The sequence below is a fragment of the Lithobates pipiens genome, unplaced genomic scaffold, assembly GCF_037356315.1.
Source record: "Lithobates pipiens isolate NorthernLeopardFrog02 unplaced genomic scaffold, aLitPip1_a1.2 Scaffold_22, whole genome shotgun sequence".
In the NCBI taxonomy this organism is placed as follows: Eukaryota; Metazoa; Chordata; class Amphibia; order Anura; family Ranidae; genus Lithobates; species Lithobates pipiens.
The window spans coordinates 274351426-274363490 of record NW_027507784.1 but is presented as its reverse complement, the minus strand read 5'-3'; positions in this window follow the sequence as shown (position 1 = coordinate 274363490).

The window sequence follows — 12065 nt, the reverse complement described above, 5'->3', positions numbered from 1 at the left end:
CTTCATCTCTGACTTCGCCTTGGTCACATCACATGAAACCATCTCCTGCCGTTCTGTTTAAAGACTGGCTTGCTGACATCCCTTCTGGCTCCATATCCTGCTTGCTGTTGCTCCACTTGGATCCCTGACTTCTGGCCTAGCTGATTACCCGATCTGGTTATTGAACTCTGTCCTGGCTGACTACTCGATCCGGTTACTGGACTCTGGCTATGCTTTGACTACACTTTCTCTATTTACCTTTTTATTTTTATTAAATAAACAATTGTTATTTAATTGTACTTCTGTCTCGGTCTGATTCATGGTTTCTGACAAGAAACTTCTTCTATAGGCAGGGGTGAGTAATCAAACTCTCAAACTGTGAAGCTCTGAGCAGACCAAACCAAACAATCACTGCTCGTGTGATTACAACAGAAGCCAAAACTAAATTTAACTAGCAACTTTACTAGGAGGGCACTAAACAGGCAATATTGTTATTTAGGCATGAGCTGGTTTCTAGTATTTTCTTTTACAAGAGATTAACTTTAATACTTTTCGGTTTTTTACTAGATAAGGTTAATACTGGTATAAAAACTTTGCCCTGTTTTGAAGTGCCGAGAGCAGCCACATCTTATGTTATTCACAGGGAATGTTTTTCACATCACATTAAGTTATACAGAACAATTACTAAACTCTATAGAATGGCAGCTAGAAAAGTTTGGAAAAGCAATTTGATTTACAGCACAGGCCTGATAAAAACCAGTGCCATGGGACGCTCTACGCTGTTTACACTTCTCTGCATATGTACATTGCCATATTTCATGCTGCAAGCGTTAAAGCAGTCTAAATACACTGCTAACACGTATGAGTTCTGGCATCCTCAAGCAAAGCTAGATTCCTCCTTGATCATACCTAATGTGATGAGTGGGGTTCACTATGCAATAATAGAAAGCTGCTTAACACCCTGGCTTAGGACACATTCCTCTCTCAGCTAACACTGAGGGGTAAAATGGTCAGTTTGATGATGTATTCTTCAGATTTAAAATTTCGTACTTTTTTATATTTAAAAAGCTCATTCGTCAATTCACACTGTTTTTCTTCCTTAACGCATCCCAATGTGTGTTAACACTAAGCACGTTTAGTGCTTGAGCATTAATTCATTTCAATGACCAGAATAAACTATTATTCTTCCCAAAATAATGAATTGATGCCCAAGCACCTAAATTCACCTAAATGCATTACATGTGTTTACAAGTGTCAAGCGTTTTTTTGGCCATAAACGCTGCTGCTAGGAGTAAAAGAGTCTAGGACAGGTGGCCAAAGGGTCCAGTATGCATGAGGCTTTAAAAAGTGGTGGAACGACTGCAAAAAATGTGCTAGATTATTGCACAATAATTATCACTTTCAAAAGCCACTTCGTGGTTCCTGAACTTCTCAGACCTCTAGATGTTTTTTTTAAGTGAACCTTTGCATTTCCCATGCAGGTGAAAAGTAATAGGTTCACTTTCAAGCCCCTCCCCAGCAACATGTGTTCCTTCTTAGGTACATTGGATGGGTATTTCTCCAAGGGAGCCCCTGCAATATACACTTGTTGAATGGACAACACACCTGTGATTGATTCAGCAGAGGCAATGAATGTCTGCTTACAAGACATGAAGTTGTAACTCACCCCTATTGTGCCATGAATGTGGCTGCGAGTATACTTTACCGATTTGGGGACAGCTGCATGAATTACAACCATTCTTGGAAGACAATTTTCATGCTCTTTAGTTCATCACATAACTGGTGCTTGCCATCGGAACAAGTGTATACTGCAGTGTCTCTTTAACAGTGGCTCTCTAGGGGGAGATATCCATGCTACTTTCTCTATGTATCCATGAAGGTATACACTTTATTTTCAGAAGTTGAGTTCATACTTGGTGATATGATGGAGTCAAGCAAACCTTAAAAAATACTTATGTTAGCAGATACCAGTTTGAAGATACTTGTGTTGGCAGATACAGGATATATTATTTGCAGAATTACATGGAAATGATATATGTACTTTGCTATTCTCTGGTATGTCTGCCATATCTTCTACCCCTCGGATTACTGTGATTTCTCATGGGGCATTGATGGTCATGTATTCCGCCATCATCGGCTGGCCAGACCAGATTGGATTTTAATTCAATTAGATGCTGAACTGTAACAAGTCTAAATCTAAGGATTGTATTCCAGTTGGATTATTGGAATGTGCTGCCATTCTTGTGTCAGTATGTAGGCAGTTGCAGTCTATTTTCTCCACAGCAGGTGGCGCTCACCTCAGGGGTGCTGTTGCTGGAGAGGGAGTCAGGAGGAACAAGGTTTGTCTATGGTTTCCTGTGTCACTGGGGGAGCTATCCTATTGGATGCTGCTATCGGATTTGACTCAAGTGGCCATCTTGTGTTAGGCAGAGCCTATTTAAGGCCCTAGCTCCTGGATTGGTGCGCATTTTGCAAGTAGACAAAGTGGGGACAGATACCACGCCTATTAGGACTGTTCTAGAGTAAGGGAAAGGTTCCTGGCAAGGAGGGAAAGAGTAGAGTCTCCCCTTCTTTGGACATCTTCCTGATTGGGCTCTGCACAGCCAGGCCCCATTCTGCCTTCCTCAACAGATGCTGTCAATCCGGCTGGAATCTGCTCTTGTCATGCTCCTGGATCTGTGATTGTACCCGGCTGGGAGGCCTTCGCACCAGGTTTGTTGTGAACTGTTACTGCATTACTTTAATACAAGTTTTGTCTGCATCTGCCTGTGTGAGTTATTGTCTCCACACCATGCTGCACCCCACCTACAACCATGTATGACTGAGTCCCAAAAAAGTATATTGGATGTAGACTTTGGGTGATACTGTACAATATTGAGCACAGTTCTATATGCTACTACCTTTCATGCTGCATGTGCTACTATTTAACCCAACCAGGGGTGCCTTAGTAAAATGTCTACAAATTGCCCAAAAATGATATATAAGCCAGCGGGTGAATGAAGCCTGCCTTTTAGTTACACAAAGCCACAAGTTTTCATTGTGCACCATTACTACATTCTAGCTGCCAGGCATCCTAACAACCAATGACATCATCAGTGGAAAAGGAGGATGCTGGTTGTTTGCAGAGCATCCTTGTTTAATTTTCCCCTGCCTCTCTCTGTCAGCTCTGGGGTCACATTAGCTGAGTGATGGAGAAAAACTGAGGAAGAAGAGAAACACGTGAATACTAGTCAGTACTAGGGTGCAGAAGTGTATTTGATTTGGAAGAATACATTGCCTCTAATGTTGAGTGTCCTACATTTGTGGATGTTGATGCATTATGTAAAATGATTAGCTGGCTATAATTTTAAAGGGTGTCGATGTAACCAGCAATCCTTTGCCCTTGTACACACGGTCGGAGAATCCGTCGGAATGTGTCCTATCGGACCGTGTCGTCGGATAATCCGACTGTGTGTGGTATGCATCGGACTGATTCCGTCGGAATATCCGTCCGACCCAATTTTCCAACATGTTGGAAATATTTCCCGACCATCTGGGCCTTTCGGACATACTCCGATCATGTGTAGCGAATTTTGATCGGACCAAGTGCCACGCATGTTCAGATCAAATTCCTACATCAAAGCTATTGGCTACTAGCCTGAATGTAGTCCCATCGTAACGAAATTACGTCATCACGTTCTGAAAGATCTGATTTTTCGACAACTTAGTCCGACCGTGTGTATGCAACAGTTTCGGACAAGATCCGACGGACAAAATCCGACGGACAAAATCCGACGGATTTGGTTGTTGAAATCTCCGACCGTGTGTACAGGGGCTTTGAGTTCATATGTCTCAATTTATGAATGTGATACATTTTGCTGAAATACAATTTTTCCTACCAATAAGAGCAGGTCAGTGGAACATTTTTAAACATTGACCTGGGTTTTTAGCATGTTGCATGTTCAATAAAATTTGTAAGCTTTGTGATAAGCTTCACTTACCCTTTTTGTACATAGGTTGAATTCACTAGAGTCTATTGAGCCCATATTTTCAGATGAGTTTCTGTTGTTGAATTCATTATTATAACATCGCTCCAAACTATTCATTGTTGCATGAATTTTAATATGCATGTCAGGACCTAAACACACATTTTCTTTTAGAGTGGTCCCTGTGAATGTTAAAGTGTTACTAAACCCGCAAGAGTAAAATCAGTCTGTGTATACAGTAAAGCAGGCTTGTTATACTCACTTTGGAAACTAAGGGGTTAATCCTCCGCATTGTGTAAAAAGGCTGTGCGATCCTGTCTCTCTGATCCTCCCTTTTTCCACTGACTCCAGACCATTTCCTGATAGAACAGAGCATTAGGGGACAGGCTGCACATGCTCAATTTGGTGGGTATTGCTAGAGAGATTTTTGTTTTCTTTGGAGAGTGCATGTGATCAGCACAGGGCCCATCAACGCTGTCCAGACAGAGGGTCAGGGGAAAATGAAAACTCCTTCTGCAAGCTTTAAGCATATGATGATGATGAAGCAAATATGATACAAGTCATAAGACTACACTACTGCTGATGAGAAAAGGTATTTATGAGTTTATATGTACTAAAACTATTGCATTTTGATGTTCTGCATACTGTGGGAGACCAGATATAATGAATGCAGGGTGCTGGGTTTAGTAGCACTTTAACCAAATGAAACCAATGGCTATTCTTTAAAACTGATTAAAATGGATAGTTATACCTTGTTCTGATCAACCCCTACTGATTTATTGTTTTCATTTACTGTACATATCCTTCATGAGAATTCACATAGTGAACATCTGTGTATGCCAATCAATTTTTTATTGGGTGCTTAGTCTCCTGAAACAGTTCCTTTTGGGCATGTCCTATTCTTATAGAAAATCATTAATCCTACCTCATATTTGGGTCTGATGATAAAGATAGCCCATGAGACTAAACTTTACCAGCCCACCCCTAAACTATGTTATGTCAAGAATGCAAAGGATGCTCCATAAGTTCTAATTAAATCAGGTTTATACTCTGTCTTCTTCAGCATTGTTAAAAATATGTTAAAAGCTTTTTCTACTTGTTCCCAGACATAGACAGCACTCTATGTTTCTAAATAAGTTCACATAATTTCTCCTGTTCCAGTACACAGTGCATCTTTTAAGTGTGGCAGAAGAGGTTGTTCTGCAACTGACACAGCATGTCATTCAACAGTTGTGTAGTCAATTTGTCTTACATGCACAAGCTGATTAGAATGCCAATCTCATTATTTGGAGTACATCTATTTGATTATATAAACTGTGATATTGGGAGTGTTTAGTTTTTGTGTGGTGAGTCCACGTCAGACAGGCGTTATAGTTAAGAGCCTGGTATCCCGCGTTTATTAACCACTTGCCGACCGTCGCCGCCGTTATACATCAGCACTTTTAAGAAGTGACTAGCTGCCATAACCCTAATATCCTCTTCTTCAGCGGTCGGTCCACTTTAAGATTTGCCGCAAGATCACTTTAATTTCTGGTGCCCTCTGGTTACCAGAGCTATCGGTAGCGGCGGAGGCGATTGGATCCTTCTCCGTGTCTGGTATGGATGCGAGTGAGGGGCAGAGAGCCCCCACCTGGCTCCTTACCATTACAGGGCAGAAGCAATTTTTTTTGATTATTGCATTTAAGTGTAAATATGAGATTTGAGATCTTTTTGACCTCAGATTTCATACTTAAGAGGTCTTGTCATGCGTTTTTTGTTATTACAAGGGATGTTTACATTCCTTGTAATAGGAATAAAAGTGACACAATAAAAAAAAAGAAAGAATAAAAAGTAAAATAATTAAGAAAAAAATAAAATACATTTTTTTAAAGCGCCCTGTCCCGTCGAGCTTGCATGCAGAAGATACGTGATACACAAGTAGTGCCCGCATATGTGAACCGTGTACAAACCACACATGTCACCGCAATTGTTAGAGCAAGAGCAATAATTCTAGCCCTAGACCTCCTCTGTAACTCAAAACATGCAACCTGTAGAATTTTTTAAACATCACCTATGGAGATTTTTAAGGGTAAAAGTTTATTTGTCCACGAGAGGGGGCGATTTTGAAGTGTGAGATGTTGGGTATCAATTTAGTCGGCATAACATCATCTTTTCCAATATAAAAAAAATTGGGCTAACTTTACTGTTGTCTTATTTTGATATTCAAAAAAGTGTATTTTTTTCAAAAAAAGTGCGCTTGTAAGACCGCTGCACAAATACGGTGTGACAGAAAGTATTGCAACGACTGCCATTTTATTCTCTAGGGTGTTTGAAAAAAAGAATGTAAATTGTTTGGGAATTTTCTAGCTAAAAAACCTGTTTTAAACCAGTAAACACCAAATCTCAAAACGAGGCTCTATCCATAAGTGGTTAAGGCTGGGTTCACATCTTAGCTGAATGCAGCCCACAGCAGGGGTCCGGTGCATCCCCCTTCACCATTTCAGGTCCGAATTCAGCCTGAATTCGGCTGAATTCGGACCTGAAATGGACCAAAAAAAGCACAGGACCGGTGCAAATTCACACTGGAGCCACAGCAGCGCCTAGAGGCGATTCAGTTCGCATTGTGCGCTATACAAGTATTTCATTCATTCATTCAGCAGAGATATGTGAACCGGCTCCATAGAGAGCCAAGCGCAATCTCCTGCTATTGTGAATTGAAGGCAGGGAACCCACATCCAATTCACACTAGTGTGAACCCAGCCTAAACAGAAAAACATAAATCAAATCCATCCAGGAATCCCACGCATGGGTTTAAACTTCATTCAAACATAAATGAAAACATATCGAGCCACCAGACTCTCTCTTGTCAGCAGTTCCTCTGCTTGCTCCCAACAGACATGATTTTTTCCAGCCCCCTGGACTCACTGGCTTCCTTAGTCTCCCAGACTCTCAAAGCTGGCCAACCTTTCCCAATCCTCCTTACAAGGGCTGCAGTCTCCCACAGGGTAGTCAGTCTTCCTGACAGGGGTCTGTCTTGAAACATCAGCAGCAAGCTGCTTACACTCCACCTTCTGCTCTCACCAGCCCCTCATTATATTGGCTGTGTTCACCTGGGCACACACCCTGCTGGCTGTACACAAGACCCCGGACACAGGGTTGGAGATCCCATCCCATCCAAGACTCTAATGCCGCATACACACGATCGGAATTTTGGTCGGATAAAGCTCTGATGGTTTTCCCATTGGAATTCCGACGGGATTTCGCTCAAGCTGTCTTGCATACACACGGTCACACCATACACCAAATTCCGACCGTCAAGAACGCGATGACGTACAACACGTACGATGGGACTAGAAAAATGAAGTTCAATAGCCAGTAGCCAATAGCTTCCGTCTCGTAGTTGAATCTGAGCATGTGTGTGTTTTTGCATGTCGGAAATGCATAAACACGAACGCATTTTCGGATAGGAAATTTTTCCGACCGAAAAATGTAAAACATGCACTAAGGACGATTGGAAATTCGGCCAAGAAAAGACTGAAGAGAGCCTTTGTTTGGAAATGTGATTGTGTGTATGCTCCATCGGAATTTTGCTGGCCGAATTTCGGGCTGCAAAATATTGAGATCGTATTCTAAATTTTTCGGTCGGAAAAAGTTCCTATCCGAAAATGCATTTGTGTGTATGCAATTCCGATGCACAAAAACTCACACATGCTCAGATTCAACTACAAGATGGAGGCTATTGGCTACTGGCTATTGAATAAAGTCCAATAGTGCAGCGCTACAGAAAAGTTTTAAATATGATCGTCCATAAAAAACAGAAGTGAAAAAAGAAAGTTTTAAATGTGATTGTCCATAACTCCAAATGTGTAGAAAAAAACTTTAAATGTGATTGTCCATAGATAAGTAACGTAAATCTTCCACCAAAATTCAATGTGCATATAAAGCCGCGTACACACGTAGCCGTCTGTCCGACGTACTTAGTCTGGCGGACTTCCCGCCAGACTGTCCATCGGACTTTCCGAACGGGCTACTTGCCCACACACGGCACTTTTTCAGCGTACTAATACGGCGTACTAAGTCCGGCCTACTACCTGCCCTACTGGACGGACTCGCCCACGCATGCGGAGGAAAGTCCGCTCATTTTGAGCGCGTCTCCAGGTAGGCGGGGCCCGCGAAGGAGACTTCGCTGGCCCCGCCACCTGGTATGGACTTAAAGGGGAACCCCAACGCCGAAAAAAATCGGCGTGGGGGTCCCCCCAAAGTCCACAACAGACCCTTGTCCGAGCACGCTACCCGGCCGGCCAGGAAAGGAGGGGCGAGAGAGCGCCCCCCTCCTGAGCCGTACCAGGCCGCATGCCCTCAACATGGGGGGAGCCTTGGGGAAGGGGGGCCGCGCGCCCCCCCACCCCAAAGCACCTTGTCCCCGTGTTGATGAGGACAAGGGCCTCTTCCCGACAACCCTGGCCGTTGGTTGTCGGGGTCTGCGGGCGGGGGGCTTATCGGAATCCGGGAGCCCCCTTTAATAAGGGGGCCCCCGGATACTGGCCCCCCACCCTATGTGAATGAGTATGGGGTACAATACCCCTACCCATGCGGCGACAGAAGTCCGGTCCACCGCCTGTAAAAGAGCTATAAGAAGGCGCGGTGGCCCGGCAGAAGAACCGAAGAGGGGGACAAGACCCCCGAAGTCGGAAGAAGAGGCCGCGGCGACGAAGAAGAATGCCGGGCTCCTCCGCTAGTAAAAGAGCTACAAGAAGATAGCGGAGGAGTCCGGCGAGAAGACCCCGAAGACGGAAGACCCCCTGTGCAATAAATTATGTTGTGTTTTTTTTTGTACTTTATTTTACAGGTGAATGGGTAGGGGTACATTGTACCCCATACTCAATCACATAGGGTGGGGGACCGGTATCCGGGGCCCCCTTATTAAAGGGGGCTCCCGGATTCTGATAAGCCCCCCGCCCGCAGACCCCGACAACCAATGGTCAGGGTTGTCGGGAAGAGGCCCTTGTCCTCATCAACATGGGGACAAGGTGCTTTGGGGTGGGGGGGTCGCGCGCCCCCCCTTCCCCAAGGCACCCCCCATGTTGAGGGCACGCGGCCTGGTACGGCTCAGGAGGGGGGGGGCGCTCGCTCGCCCCTCCTTTCCTGGCTGGCCGGGTAGCGTGCTCGGACAAGGGTCTGTTGTGGACTTTGGGGGGACCCCACGCCGATTTTTTTCGGCGTTGCGGTTCCCCTTTAAGTCCATCCCAGGCGGCGGGGCCAGCGACGTCTCCTTCGCGGGCCCCGCCTACCTGGAGACCCGCTCAGAATGAGCGGACTTTTCTCCGGGCGGGAAAAGTCCGTTCATTTCAAAAGTACGGCGGACTGGCATACACACGGCCGGATTGTCTGCCGAAATGCGAGTCCGGCGGGAAGATTGGAGTGTAAAACTACATTCTAAGTCCGCCGTACTTTCGGGTCAAAAAAGTATGCCGGAGGCTACACACAGGGGGATTGTTTGGCGGACTTGAGTTTGCCGGACTTTTCCACCCGCTTGTTTGATCGTGTGTACGCGGCATAAGAAGCACACCACACCCACGTGCTCTCAATCTGCTTACCAGAATGAAAAGAAAACAGGCATATAACCATATGATGCAGATGGTGGATAATAGACTTGGATGGCACACTCCAAACTTGATAGATGAATCATAGAGTTAACCAGATACATCAGTATCAGATAGAACATCAGAGTTCACACCAGGGTATGGATTTAAACAATCATCCTCAAAAACTGAAGAAAAGGAGCAACAATGGTGAAGCCTGTAAAGCTAAAACACATTAAAAATTTATTGTAGTCCACTTACAGAGCAACAGCAACATCAGAACATATAAAAATCTGCGGTACACAACGTGCTTGCATCAACCAGCACCAGCACACGTATTTTTATATGTTCTGATGTTGCTGTTGCTCTGTAAGTAGACTACAATACATTTTTAAAGTGTTTTACCTTTACAGGCGTCACTATTGTTGACTAATCACTTTTAAAGTTTTTTTGTTTGTTCACATTTGGAGTTATGGACAGTCACATTTAAAACTTTATTTTTTCCCTTCTGTTTTTTATGGACAATCACATTTAAAACTTTTGTGTAGCGCTGCACTATTTGACTTTATACTATTGTTTGATGAATCAGCAAACTGTGCTAGCTGCTGTGTTTTTTTTTTTTTTTGGTTTAGTGCAGATATTTGTTCACCTTGATTTATATACTGTCTATTGAACTTCCTTTTTCTAGTCCTGTCGTACGTGTTGTACATCACAGTGTTCTTGACTGTCGAAATTTTGTGTGACCATGTGTATGCAAGACAGCTTGAGTGAAATCCCGTTGGAATTCCGTCAGGAAAACCATCAGAACTTTTTCCGACCAAAATTCAGATCGTGAGTATGTGGCATCAATCTTTTGCTGGCCAAAATTCGCCCAGCAAAAGTCCGACGGAGCATACACAGGATAACATTTTCCGTCCAAAAGCTCTCATCTGTCTTTTGCTGGCCGAATTTCCGATCGTGTGTACGCGGCATTAGGGATCTCCAAACTACAGAGACCCATCTGGAAATAGCAAAATCTGCCAGAGCAGTTTTCTCCGTTTCAAATTAATGTTCTGTAGTTCTGCAGTCCATCGATATGCAGATTCTGTGTCCATTTTTAATCTAATGCCATAGGGACAGAGCCTCACTGTGTTACAATACATATATAGTAGCTTGATAAAAACAGTAAAGGCCACAATACATAAACTACTAATTAGTAATTGCTGGGGCCCATTTCGATTGTGTGGACCCCAATCATTTTTTAGCATGTTCTCCTTTTTCTGTACATTCCGTAAAAATTTAGATTTGTGCCAAGTAGGGATGGTCCCGATGTTCGAGTCGAACGTAAGTTTGATTTGAACATCGGGTGTTCATTTTCTTGTGAAGAAACCGAACATATGGGGTATTTGTGGCAATTTCAAGCACCTCGAAGCACCCCAGAATGCCCCCCAGTCCATACCAGGCCCTTTGGGTCTGGTATAGATTTTAAAGGGGAACTCCATAGCAATTTTGTTTTTTAAAACAGCGTGGGGTCCCCCCCAAAATCCAAACCAGGTCCTTTGGGTTTTGGCATAGATTTTAAGGGGAACTCCATGCCAAAATTAAAAAAAATTCCATACCAGACCCTTATCTGGCCAGAAAAGGGGGGGGGGGTGAGCCGTCAGAGAGGGTGGGGTCATACAGTTACGTCAGCTGGTGGCCCCGCCTATATAACAGCTGTCACAGAAAAAAGACAGCAGTCGGCAGGAACCCTCCAATGGAGGTGGAGTCTTTTCTTTTCTTCTATTTTTCTGGTTGTTGGGCTGCATGATTAAAGATGGATGTACATCACGGTACACTTTTACATTTTTTTGGTCAATGGATAAGGGTACACTATACCCGATACCCATTCACATGGGGGAGGGTGGGATCTGGGGGCTACCTTGTCAAAGGGGGCTTCCAGATTCTGATAAGCCCCCCGCCTGCAGACCCCCACAACCACTGGGCCAGGGTTGTGGGGAAGAGGACTTTGTCCTCTTCAACATGGGGACAAGGTGCTTTTGGGGGGACCATGTTCCCATACACTTTTTATGGTAATAACTTGCATATAAGCCTTTAAGATTAGCACTTTTGATTTTTCATGGTCATGTCCCATAGACTTTAATAGGGTTCACATGCTTGCACAACTTTTTTGCCTGTTCGTACGTTCTGGTGCGAACCGAACTGGGGGTTTTCAGCACATCCCTAGTGCCAAGGCAATATAGGCCATGCAGACTTGATATATATATATATATATATATATATATATATATATATATATATATATATATATATATATATATTTGATATTACCTAGATTTGTACTAAGGCATAGTAGGCCAAATGTCAGATCACCTGAGACCAGGTGACAGATGCACTCCGTAGGAGTCGGAAGTACACCGCTAAGATAGTGGACCCTAGGACTGACTGCTGTGGATAGTACCCAGGGAGGTTCAGGAAGAAGGTCTACTGGATCACTAACACAGATCCCAGTAGGAGCTAGAGCATAGGTTTCCCAGGGTGCAAAGTCTAAGAGCCAGCAGGTTTTCACCAAAGCCTCTAG